This window comes from Rhinatrema bivittatum, chromosome 7 (genome assembly GCF_901001135.1).
Source record: "Rhinatrema bivittatum chromosome 7, aRhiBiv1.1, whole genome shotgun sequence".
Taxonomy (NCBI): domain Eukaryota; kingdom Metazoa; phylum Chordata; class Amphibia; order Gymnophiona; family Rhinatrematidae; genus Rhinatrema; species Rhinatrema bivittatum.
The window spans coordinates 184,578,003-184,591,407 of record NC_042621.1 but is presented as its reverse complement, the minus strand read 5'-3'; the positions used below and the strand labels follow the sequence as shown (position 1 = coordinate 184,591,407).

The following is a 13,405-nucleotide window of genomic DNA, read 5'->3' as shown; positions in this document are numbered from 1 at the left end:
CGCATGCCAAAAGCAGGAGATATGCACACAAGTCGAGCCAACGCCTGTGTACACACGTATCTCCTGCTGTGTAGACAAATGAAAAGTTCTGAAATAGGGGAGACCGTGGGCATGGTCTGAATGGGGGCATGGACGTTCCTGGATTTTACCTTGAAATTTGTGCGTAAATATGCACGCACCAGCGTCCCCAGCCGCGTAACTTTACTTCTGCTATGGATGGTATGTAAGTTATAAAAGAAAAAAAAAACTAAACACATCAGCGGGGTTTTAAGGGTTGGGGCTAACGGGGAGAAGGAAGGCTGTTAAACTAGGGGGGTTTGGAAGTCCTATTCCTTACCTAGGTGAATTGGGAATGAACTGGTAAAACTGGTAATGGCAGTGCACGTGTGCTTTAAAATCCCCCCCATTTACGTGGTAGGAGTGGCATTTGTGCACATAGGTGCACATCCACTTAAAACATGTGTGCATTTTTAGGCTATTTATAACATTTGCTCATAAAAGCATGTATGTTATAAAATGGCAGCATCCTTGCGCATGGGTCGACGAACGTGCACACATTTATTTATTTATTTATTTATTTATTTATTTATAGTTTTTTATATACCGCCGCTCATCAAAGATATCATGTCGGTGTACAATGAACAGGAACTTACGCCGGAGCGTTATACATTTAACAGGATTAAATAAGCATTATACATTTAACAAAAGTAAGAATATATATATTTGAACATAAAACAAGTAGAATCTTTTAAAACAGAACTATGTGCACATGCGCGCCTGTTTAAGGTTTCTGTCCCTGGTAGGAAACTGAAATCTAGAACCTTCAGGGTTGCATTCTCAGAAGTGCTCCCCAATCAGGCAGGCTGACCTCCAGAGTCTCAATGAGTGGATGAAACAATGGTTCAGGGAAGAGGGTTATAGATTTGTTAGGAACTGGGGAACATTCTGGATAAGAGGGAGCCTATTCCAGCAAGATGGCATTCATCTTAACCATAGTGGAACCAGACTGCAGGCACTAACCATTAAAAAGGAGATAGAGCAGCTTTTAAACAAGATAATGGGGGAAAACAGTCACTCAGAATTGTATGGTTCAGAATCATGTATCTTTGAAGGCTACTAACAAAATAGGGAATTTAGGGCATATTATTAGATTACAATAAATGCTAAAATAACCCAGGTGCCTTTAAGTAAAGAGCAAACAGAGCAGACAGATTCAAAATTACCTCTGTAAGCAGGTTATTAATACAAACAAAATACATACTTTGAAATGTCAGCATACAAATGCTAGAAGTCTAAAATAAGATGGGAGATTTAGAATGCATTGCATCTCAGAGACCTGGTGGAAGGTGTTGTGCTCGGCCGCTCGCTGCTCGCGGTCTCCGACCTCAAGCAGCTTCACTCACCCTCTGGCCTGACGCCGCCGGTCTCCTAATCCCGATGTGACTGAGATGCTGATGCCACTACTGCTGCTGCTTTTGGCTGCTCCTGTGCGGCCCGGATGCTGCCAATGCCCCTGGGTCCTCTTCTGCGGCCCGGGGCCACTGCTGCCTGCCAGCCCTGGTTTTCTGTCTGACAGGGGTCCTGCCGCCGACGCCATACTCCCCGACTGGGGAGCCTCCACTGACTCCATTTTCTTGTGGCAGGGAGCCGCTGCCAAACTCTCCATCTTCATGGTCCAGGTGCCACCGTCACTGCTGTGAGCTCCGCGGCATGGAGCTGTCGCTGTCTTTGTCTACTTCGTGGTGGGGATGCCGCTGACTTTGCTGCTCCACTGCTGGGCCTCAGGCTTCTGCTTGGGCACGCGCATGCGCCTCTTCTGGATATTTAAAGGGCCAGCAGCGGGAAAAGCCCCGTGGCCCCAACTGATGATGTCATCACCTCGTCCTGTCTTCAGCCCTATAAAAGGGTTCTCCTCCACTTCCTTGGCACCTTCACATCGGATCACAGTTGCCTGTGGTCTCTTCTCTGGTCAAGGTCCTCCATGGTCTTCTTGTGTCCAGATGGTTCTTTGAAAGTTCTTGATGTTCCTGGTCTCCTGTGGATGTTCCTGGTCTTGTTCCTTGTTAGAGCTCCTTCTTTGCCTGTTCCATGTTCCTGATGTTCCAGTCTGGGTCCTGATGTTCCAGCCTCCGGTTCTTCGCCCTACTTCCAGCTTTCCTTCTCATCCATCTTTCCTGGCATGCCACCGCCTTGGTCAGTGACCAGCCCATGGGGGCTATGTAGGGCGCTTCGTGGCACAAGGCCAGTCTTCATGTCTGTAGCACAAGTCTCCAGAAGGCCCTTGTTTTTAATGCTGAGGAATCCTGTTCCTGGTCTTCGGAGTTCCTTGTTCCTGCATCCATCCATGCCCAAGACTCAAGCCCAGAGCCTGCTTTGCTTCAGCGTGGTTTGCGACCAGCCAAGAGTGGCTGTGTAGGGTGCGCTATTGTGCAGGTCTCTCCTGAATGTTTGTCATGTTTCCAGCTTCAAGTCTTCACCTTCTTGCCTGGAATCGCTTCGCTTCCGGCATGGTCCGCAACCAGCCACAGGTGGCTATGTAGGGCATACTGTGGTGCAGTACTCACCCCGTACTAGTGCCTGAATCCTGAATCTGAACCTGTCTTCCAAGTTCTTTGAGTCCTCGTCTGAGTCCTCCAAGTTCCTCACGTCCTTGTCTGAGTCTTCCAAGTTCCTCAAGTCATCGTTCAGTTCCTTGTCTTGACATGTTCCTGCCCTCAGCCTTCATCTGGCCTCATGCACTCATCGCTCCCAAGTGGCAGGTCTGGTAGGGCTACCGAGTGGCCAGAGGGCTACTCTTGAGATCAGCATTGCGTTGCTGGGTCTCACTTGTGCGTGTAGATCCAGTGGGGGTCTGAGCCTTCCTTGTACCAGTTCCTGTGATGTTCCATGCTCAACCTTGTTCCAGCGCTAGTCTGTGCTTGAACACGTTTACCTCCCATGGTGCATGCCTTGGGGCTCCTCCCTGAGCTGCACCCTGGCCCAAGGGCTCACATCTCTCCAGAGCAAGTGACCGCACCCTCATGTTCATAACAGAAGGAGGTTAACCTGTGATACCAAGGTACAAATTATATCGCAATGATAGGATGGATCAAATTAGTGGAGGGGGTGGCACTATATATTAAAGTGGGCATAGTCAAACAGGATAAAAGTTCTATAGGAAACAAAATGCATTGTAGAATCTTTATGAATAGAAATTCCAAGTGAGAAGGGGAATAGAATAACAGTGGGGATGTACTACCATCTATGTGGTCAGAATGAACATACAGATAATGAAATGCTAACAGAAATTAGGGAAGCTAACAAAAATAGGAACAGAGCAGCAATGGGTGATTTCAATTACCCTAGTATTGACTGGGGTAATTGAAATGCTAAGGAGACATGCTAAGGAGGTAAAGTTTCTAAATGAAATAAATGACTGCTTTATGGAGCAGCTGGTACAAGAACTGATAAGGAGGGAAGGGGAGCTATTTTAGACCTAATCTTTAGTGGAACTCATGATAGGGTGACAGAGGTAATAGTGTTGAGGCTACTTGGCAATAGTGATCATAACATGATCATTTTTGACTTGATAACTAGAGGGAGGATACTAAGAAATAAGATAGCATTTAACTTTCAAAAGGGAGATTATGATAAAATGAGAACAATAGTTAGTATTTTTAAATAACGTCCATGTCTGATGTAAACTCTTGACTTTTCCAGCTGTTCCTTTCAGTTTTTTCCTAACTTGGAAACCCAGATGAAATGTATTGTACAAATTAAAAAGGGTAGAATGAAGGCCAAATAACTGCTGGCATGGTTAAAAAGTGATGTGAGAGAGGCTAATCTAGCCAAAAGAACATCTTTCAAGAAATGGAAAAGGGATTTGAATGAAGAAAACAGGAAACAGTATAAGTACTGGTAATTAGATACAAAGCATTGATAAGGAAGACAAAGACAAAATTTGAATAAAAGCTTGCCGTGGAAGCAAAAACTCATAATAAAAACTTTTCCAGGTATATTTGAAGCAAAAAAACTATGAGGGAGTCAGTTAGACCATTGATTGATTGAGGGGTAAAAGGGGCATTAAGGGAGGACAATGCCATAGTGAAGAGATTAAATATATTCTTTGCTTTGGTTTTTACTGAGGAAGGTATAAGGAAGATACCCATGCCAGAACTGGTATTTAAAGGTGATGATTCAGAGGAAATGAAACAAATCTCAGTGACTGGAAGATGTACTACTGCAAACTAACAAACTAAAGAGTAGCATATCACCTGGACTAGATGGTATACATTAGGGATGTGAATCGTGTGCCCGATCGTTTTAACGATCGGGTTCGGCTTGGGGGGGGGGGGGGGGAATCTGATCGTTAGAGATGTGAATTGGGATCGGTTCCGATTCCAATTCACATCACTAATTTCTTTTAGTGAGGCCCGCGCCGATAAAAAAAACCCCCCACCCCTACCCTTTAAAATTACCCCCTTAGCCTCCCCCACTCTCCCGACCCCCCCCCCAAAACTTTTTACACATACCTGGTGGTCCAGGGGGGCCACGGGGAGCGATATCCCATTCCCAGGCCATCAGCTGCGCTAAAAAAAATGGCGCCGATGGCCCTTTGCCCTTATCATGTGACAGGGTATCCGTGCCATTGGCCGGCCCCTGTCACATGGTAGGAGCACTGGATGGCTGGCGCCATCTTTAAAGATGGCGGTGGCCATCTTTACGATGGCGCCGGCCATCCAGTGCTCCCACCATGTGACAGGGACCGGCCAATGGCACGGATACCCTGTCACATGGTAAGGGCAAAGGGCCATCGGCGCCATCTTTATGAGTGGCAGCTGATGGCCCGAGAGCGGGAGATCACTCCCCGCGCCCCCACCGGACCACCAGGTAATTTTAAAAGGTTTTGGGGGGGGGGGGGTCGGGAGGGTGGGGAAGGCTAAAGGGGGCGGTTTAAAGGGTCGGGTGGGTTGTTTTTTTTTATCGGGCCATCGGCGCCATTTATATTAGTGGCAGCCAAAATGGCGCCGATGGCCCGAGAGCGGAAGATCGCACCGGGACCCCCCCCCCACTGGACCACCAGGTAATTTAACATTTTGGGGAGATGAGGGAGGGTGAGGGAGGGTAAGGGATTGGTTTTAAAGGGTTGGGTGAGTTGTTTTTTTATCGGGCCATCTGCGCCATTTATCCATTTATATTAGTGGCAGCCAAAATGGCGCCGATGGCCCGAGAGCGGGAGATCGCACCGGGACCCCCCCCCCCCCCCCACTGGACCACCAGGTCATTTAACATTTTGGGGGTGTTCGGGAGGGTAAGGGATTGGTTTTAAAGGGTCGGGGTGGGTTTAGGGGTTGTTTTGGTGGGCCGGTTTTTCAGCCCTCCCCCCAAATAATTCCCGTGCCCGATTTAACAATTTTTGACGATAAATCGGGGGAATTCGTATTGTATCGCGCACTCTAACGATTTTTGACGATTTAAAAAAATATCTGACAATTTTTTTAAATCGTCAAAAAATGATTCACATCCCTAGTATACATTCCAGACTGTTGAAAGAAATGAAAAATGAAATTGCAGACCTATTGTTGGTAATCCGTAAACTATCATTAAAATCAACTATGGTACCTGAAGACTAGAAGGTAGCCAATGTAATGCTGGTTTTTAAAAAGTGTTCCAGGGGTGAACCAGGAAACTACAGACCGGTGAGCATGACAGTGTCATGAAAATAATTGAAAGTATTCTAAAGAATAAAATGACTGAACATATAGATAGTTTAATGGGACAAAGTCAATACAGATTTAGGAAAAGGAAGTCTTGCCTTACCAATTTGCTACATTTTTTGAAGCTATGAATAAACATGTGGATAAAAGTGAGCCAGTTGATATAGTGTACCTGGATTTTCAGAAAACATTTGACAAAATACCTCACGAGAGACTCCTAAGGAAATTAAAACGTCATGGGATAGAAGGCAATGTTCTATTGTGGATTGACAACTGGTTAAAAGATAGAAAACAGAGAGAAGGGCCAAATGATCAATTTTCTCAATGGAGTTAGGTGAATAATGGAGTACCCCTGGGATTTGTACTAGGACCTCTGCTTTTTATCATATTCATAAATGACCCAGAGATGGGAATGAGTGAGGTGATCAGATTTGCTGATGATACACAATTATTTAAAGTTGTTAAATCACAAAAAGATTGTGAGAAATTGCAAGATCACCTTGCAAGACTGGGAGACTGGGCTTCTAAATGGCCATGAAGTTAGCATATGCCACATTTAAAACTAATTGGAGAAAGGTTTTTTTTACTCAACACACAATTAAACTCTGAAATTTGTTGCCAGAGGATATGGTTACTGCAGTTAGTATAGCTGTGTTTAAAAAAGGATTGGATAAGTCCTTGGAGGAGATGTCCATTACCTGCTATTAAATTGACTTAGAAAATAGCCACTGCTATTACTAGCAGTGGCTATAGTTTTTGGGTACTTGCCAGGTTCTTATGGCCTGGATTGGCCACTGTTGGAAACAGGATGCTGGGCTTGGACTCTTGGTCTGACCCAGTATGGCATGTTCTTATGTTCTTATATTTAATGTGAACAAGTGCAAAGAGATGCATGTGGGGAAAAGCAACCCAAATTATAGTTACAAAATGCAAGATTCTACTTTGGGAACCACCACTCAGGTAAAAGATCTAGGCATCTGTATTAGTGTGTAAGGGACAGCCTTGTGGAAGTCATCTTGATTGGAGCATGTGCAGGGTTAATGCAACAATGACCAAGTAGCCACTCTGCAAATGTCCAATTGCAATCATTTCAGTAAAGAATCTCAGGGCCTCTCCAGCCCTTAATCTCTTCAGCATATTATTCAAACTCCAATTATGCTTAAAAATAATCAGAAAGTAGAATTAGCCGAGAAGGTACGGAACCTCGGTGTAATAATTGATACGGAACTCAGCCTTAAACAACACATCTCACTGAAAGTAAAAGAAGGATATGCTAAACTTATGGTTCTCAGGAAACTAAAACCTTTACTAACACCAACAAACTTTCGAACAGTTCTACAAGCACTAATATTTGCAAGCACCAACTACTGCAATGCCCTATTTTTGGGATTACCATATACAACTATAAAACCACTCCAAATACTACAAAACTCAGCCGCAAGAATACATTGGTAAAAGGAAAAGAGACCACATTACTGAAACACTAGCAGATTTACACTGGCTACCCATAGAACATAGAGTACAATACAGAACACTTTGCACAATACATTAATTCATGATGAAAAAGCAGATTGGCTGAACACAGCACTGCATGTACATGTCCCACAGAGAAATCTTAGATCGGCTAACAAAGCCCTCCTAACCATCCCTTCTGTTAGGACAGCAAGACTGACCCAAGTTAGAGAGAGGGCACTATCCTTAGCAGGATCTATACTATGGAACACCATGCCCCTTGAGATCAGATTACAGAGAAATTTCAAACTCTTTAAAAAAAGTTTAAAAACCTGGCTTTTCAAACAAGTGTTCTACAAAGAGAACGGAGAATAGGAAAGTAAATAAAGCAGGCAGCAGAACATCAACACACAGCACTTAGTTCAATATGGGGCAGATTTTTAAAATTACGCGCAGGGGGTACATTTGTGCGCACTACCCGGCGCGCACACATGTACACCCGATTTTATAACATGCGCGCGATGCCGCGCGCATGTTATAAAATCCAGGGTTGGCGCGTGCAAGGGGGTGCACACATGTGCACCTTGCACACGCCAAGCCCTAGGGGAGGCCCGATGGCTTTCCCCGTTCCCTCCAAGGCCGCTCCGAAATCGGAGCGGCCTTGGAGGGAACATTTTTTTTGTGTCCCTCCCCCACCTTTCCCTCCCTTCCCTTATCTAACCCACCCCCCAGCCCTACTTAAATCCCCCCCACCTTATTTTGTTGTCTGCCGGCGCGATAGACCCCGACACAGGCCGCTGAGTCGGGGCAAGCGGCCACACCCCCAGACTGCCCCCAGACTGCTTCCACGCCCCTGGACATGCCCACGGACTGCGGTTCCGCCCACGGCCACGCCCACACCCAACCCATTTTTGCGAGCCCCGGGCCATACGCGTGCCCCGGGGCTTGCGTGCGCAGAGGGTGTTTTTAAGGTTTACGCGTTAACTTACGCGCGTAACCCTTTTAAAATCCGCCCCTATGTGCTTATTTGTTATTTTATTTCACCACTAACATTAGATAATATACAGTACAAAAGAATCGTACATGTAAAATTAAATCTGTTACATGTTTAAATGGACAAGATTTACGACATTCATCAAATAAACTTTATTCTTGAAACTATGTAACTGGAACCTTGTTGGCACTTTTATAGAATGTATTACCCAATACAATGTTAACATTACTATACGTGCCTACCTGTAAACCGTTGTGATGGTATATAACTTAACGACGGTATAGAAAAGATTTTAAATAAATAAATAAATCTACCTAGCTAATAGCTTTAGATGCCATTTCGCCCTTACATAGCCCATCCCCATCGCCGAACAACTCAAACAATCTGTCAATCTTACAAAAACAATTGGAGATCTCTCAATATCTGAGGAGAACCTAGTGAACATCTAGAAACCTTAAAGACCTGTTACCTCCTTGATACTCTTCTTTGGAAAAGGCAGGCAGAATGACAGTCTGATGCAAATGGAACACCAACACCTTTGGTAAAAAAAAGGAAATAGGATGAAAGAACATCGAATCTGGTGCTATAAGATAAATCCTAAATCTCCAAAATGCACTGAGTGGAATAAACTGCCATTAGAAGCACCACTTTCAAGGTAAGATCCTTTAATGAAGTCCACTTAAGAGGGTTCAAAGGGAGATGAACTGAAAGCTTTTAAAATTTATTTATTTATTTGTTTTTATACACCAACGTTCATAGGAAAAATCACATCAATTTACAATAAGTATAAAAATATATAATTCCAAAAATACAACAAAAAACATAAAATACAATAATATATTCAACATATCATAAAAGTACAATTAAAAATCTATATATAAAAGTCTTAATAGGCAATAAAATAGTTAAGTAAAATAAAGGCATGGAGCATGAGGAGTTATGTATATCATCAAATATTATGTGAATGCTTATTGAAAGAGCCAGGTTTTTATGCCCTTCTTAAATGTTCTAATATTTGGTTCAAGTCTTAAATCTTGTGGTAATGAGTTCCATAACTGTGGTCCTACAATTGGTATAGCTCTTTGTCTTATGTCATTTAGGTGTGCTGATTTGGGGAAAGGGATAGGTAGAGTCCCATTACTTGCTGGTCTTGTAGTTCTCTGTGGAGTGTGAAAGTGAAGTGCAGCAGTGAGCCATTCTACTTTATTGTTGTACAGTATTTTGTGAATTAATGATAAGGTTTTAAACTGGGTACAATATATGATTGGGAGCCAGTGTAATTCCTTTAAAATTGGAGTTATGTGTTCAGTTGTATTGGTATTTGTTAGTATTCTAGCAGCTGAATTTTGCAGAAGTTAAAGGGGCCTGATGGTAGAGGCAGGAAGGCCTAAAAATAAAGCATTGTAATAGTTAATTTTTGAGCAAATGAGTGCTTGGAGAACTGTTCTGAAGTCATGATTATGGAGGAGCGATCTTAGTTTTTTCAAGACATATAACTTAAAATAGCCATCCTTAATGAAATTATTTATCCAATTTTTAAAGTTTAATTCACTATCAAGTGTAATTCAAAGGTCTTTAGCTTCATGAGAGATAGAATATTTACTTGCCGATGTTGTTTTTTTCAAAACAGTTGGATTATTTAGTTTATGGCATAGTATAAGAAGCTCTGTTTTGGCTGGATTTAACGATAAGCTCATTTAGGTTAAAAGTCGATTTTATAGAGGAAAGATAAATTTCCCAAAGTTTTAATGCAGATTCAATGGAGTCTGTAATTGGAATTAGGATTTGAAAGTCATCAGCATAGATAAAATGAGTTAATCCAAGTCCTGCTAAAAACTTGCATAGTGGAAGTATATATAAATGAAAAAGTGTTGATGACAATGAAGATCCGTGTGAAACATCATGAATAATGTTTATTTGTTCTGATTTAAAGACATTCATTTTAACTGTATATGATTTGTTTAACTGTATATTACAGTTAAAATGTATATATACATTTTAACTGTATATGATCTGTTTCTTAAGTACGATTCAAACCATTGATAAGTGATGTCCGTTAAACCTATTTCTCTTAATCTGTCCAATAAAATGTTGTGGTTAACTGTATCGAAAGCTGCAGATATATCTAACATTACAAGGAGATATGATTGTCCATTGTCTCGGCCTCTCAGGATAGTGTCCATGAGGGAAACAAGCAAAGTCTCTGTGCTGAAGAATTTTCGGAAACCGAATTGGGAGGGATAAAGGATGTTGTGCTTCTCCAGATGTTCTGAAAGTTGCTGATTAACTACTTTTTCAATGATTTTGGAGAGAAATGGCAAGTTGGAAATGGGTCTAAAATTAGATGGACCTGATGAATTTGAGTGAGGTTTTTTTTTAATTGGTTTGATAATTGCACATTTTAGATGGTCAGGAAGAATGCCTTGGTTAAGAGAAAAATTAATAATGTCAGCTAATGGTTTAGCAATAATGTTAGAGACTAACTTTAAAGATTTAATGAGATTGAGGTCCCACTGAGGCACCAAAGGATGAGAAAAAGACAGCAATCCAGCTGAAGAAATCAGAATACATATGGATGGGCTGGCACCAAAATACCATGAATCTTACCCCTGTAACAAATAAAAGCCACTCCCTGAACTTTCAGAAAACTCAAGACAGGCCATTCTCCAAACCTTCCTGAAGAAAGGCTAATATGCAAGGGACATCAGAGCACCAAGGAGAAAGTGTCCGATCCTTACTAAACGATTTGAAGATACAAAAAACCTGAATATAAGCCACTGACATTTAAGTTTTACAAGCCTTCAGCAGAGTGGAAATCTCAGAAGACAAGCAGCCTTTCCTTGTCAAGTGTGACCTTTCAAGAGCCAAAACATAAAATAAAATGGAGAAGGATTATCTAGGCTGACTGTTCCCTGTACTAGGAGACCCTGGCTAGAAGCCACGGGGGGAGATTGATCTGCAATCTCATCAGATCCACATACGAAGCCAATCTGGAGATATCAGATTACATGATTGCTCTCCAATTCAATGCAGCAGAGTCCTGCCGATTAGTGGCTAAGGAAGAAAGGCATACAGAAGCTCTTCTTTCAGCCAAGGCTGGATCAGAGCATCTATACCTTTGGTACCAAACCATCTGCAATGGCTGAAGAATAATGGGATTTTGGCATTCTTGAGAGTTGACATGAGATCCATGTGAGGCAAGCTCCACCTGCAAAAAACACTATGAAAGGATTCTTGGCTGAGCTCCCATTCTCTGGGATCCAGAAGATTCCTGCTGAGAAAATTTGTTTGTATGTTTTCCTGCCCCACAATATGAGCTGCTGACAAGAGTTGCAGATTCTTTTCTGCACACGGAATCAGAAGATTTGTCTCTTCTGATACACCTAGGCTTCTGGTGCCACCCTATTTGTTTATGTAGGCCACTGTTGTTGCATTGTCAAACAACACTGACTGCTTTTCCTTTGAGCAAGGGCAGAAAATGATTCAGGGCCAATCTTATTGCCCTAGTTTCCAGCCTGTTGATGGACCATGATGCCTTCTCTGAGGTCCAAAGTCCTGGACCATTTGATCTAGACAACTTGTTCCCCACCCAATCAGACTTGCATCTGTCATGACTAGAACCCAGGAAGGAGTCACTAGACTGACATCCCACAAAAGTTTCTGAGGGATTGCCCACCCCCATAGACTACTCTTCACAGACTCTGACAAATGATGATGGATCTTGTATTCCTGGAAGTGGGAATACTATAGCATCAAAAACTGTAAAGGCCTCATGTGGGCTCTGGCCCAAGGCACTAGATCTAGAGTGGCTGCCATGGAACGAAGAAGATAAAGATAGACTTAAACTATTGAGGCTTCCAGAACAATGAACCTCTGAACCTTCTGACTCAACTTGTCTACCTTTTCCGACATCAGGAGCACATGACATAACTCCATGTTGAGGTACATCCCCAGATAATCCAGAGAAGGGATAAAATTGTTCTTTGAGAAATTGACTACCCAGCCCAAACTTTCTAAAAACTGGACTACTCGAACACTTTCCTGATAAGATTTGGCTTGGATCAAACAACAATCCAGGTGGGGATGTACCAGAAATCCTTCTCTTCTCAAAAAGGCTGCCACTATCACTGTGACCTTGGTGAAAATTCTTGGAACCATCACCAGACCAAAGGGAAGCACTTAAAATTGAAAATGTTCTTGCAGAACACAAAAAAAGAGAAACTTCCAATCTTCCAGCCTGATGGGAATATGGAAGTAAGCCTCTGACAGGTTGAGGGAGGTTAGTTAATATTCTCCCTGATGAACCACCAGAAGGATTGAATAAAGAGTTTCCATTCTGAAGTGAGAAATTCTGAGATTGCTGTCTTCTTCCTTAAGACTGAGAATGGGTACAACAAAATTAATTGAGTACCATCAAGAACCTTCTCCTTGAGGGGAACCAGAGCAACAGCCTGCAATCTTGTCACCTATTTTGCCTCCTTTATATATACTTAACTTATAAACCCATGGTGATGCTGGTGTCTCCCCTACCTGTCACTAGGATTTATTTCACTTGTCAGAGCTTTCCTTGGGCCCCTGTCACTCTCCTATGTGCCCTCCTCACTTTAATTTTATGTATTTTTTTTATGTTTAACATATTAATTTTCCCCGAGAATGGTGCTTTGACCCGGAAGTAGTATCATCCTAGCATCATCACCAGACATGGCCGCTATCTTATATCAGTGCCAAGAATGTTTCCAAGGCCCCTGGACACTTTCTTCTCCCTCCCCAAGCCGACCCGCCGCAGAGGAAACCTCCCCGTGGACATCACTGTGACCGTGAGGAGTGACAGTAATGGCAGCAGCAACAGCAGTGATTCTTCCTGCTCGCTCTGCCCCTCCCCTTCACCGAGAGCCACAGAGCCAGAGAGTTGCAGGGCAGCACGCCTACCATGACTGACACTGGCCCCTCTCTTCAGTGCAAGCCTAATAACTGAGAGGGATTTTATGTCTAAGTTCAGGACTTAGCCAGACAAATCTGTGGTTTAAATATTTCCCCCCCACTATCTGGATAATTTTTAACTAGATAAATCATTATCCCGCTAAAACTTATTTGGATTAAAAAAGAGGCAGTCTGGGAGCATGGCTTAAACTTAGCCGGATAGCATTAAATATCAACCAGTTCAGTTCAGTTGAGTTACTCTAGCTGTGGGAAAAGCAGATCTAAACTTATCCAGGTGCCTGTGGCTTGGGGGAGAGGATATTGGGACTTTTCAAAAAAAAAA

General features: G+C 42.8%; 1 protein-coding gene across 2 annotated transcripts in view; it reads left to right on the top strand.

Moving 5' to 3' along the window:
* The window catches only part of LOC115095631, a 74,701-nt gene that overhangs the window by 49,081 nt on the left and 12,215 nt on the right, over positions 1 to 13,405 (top strand). The gene's annotated exons all lie outside the window — the stretch shown is intronic.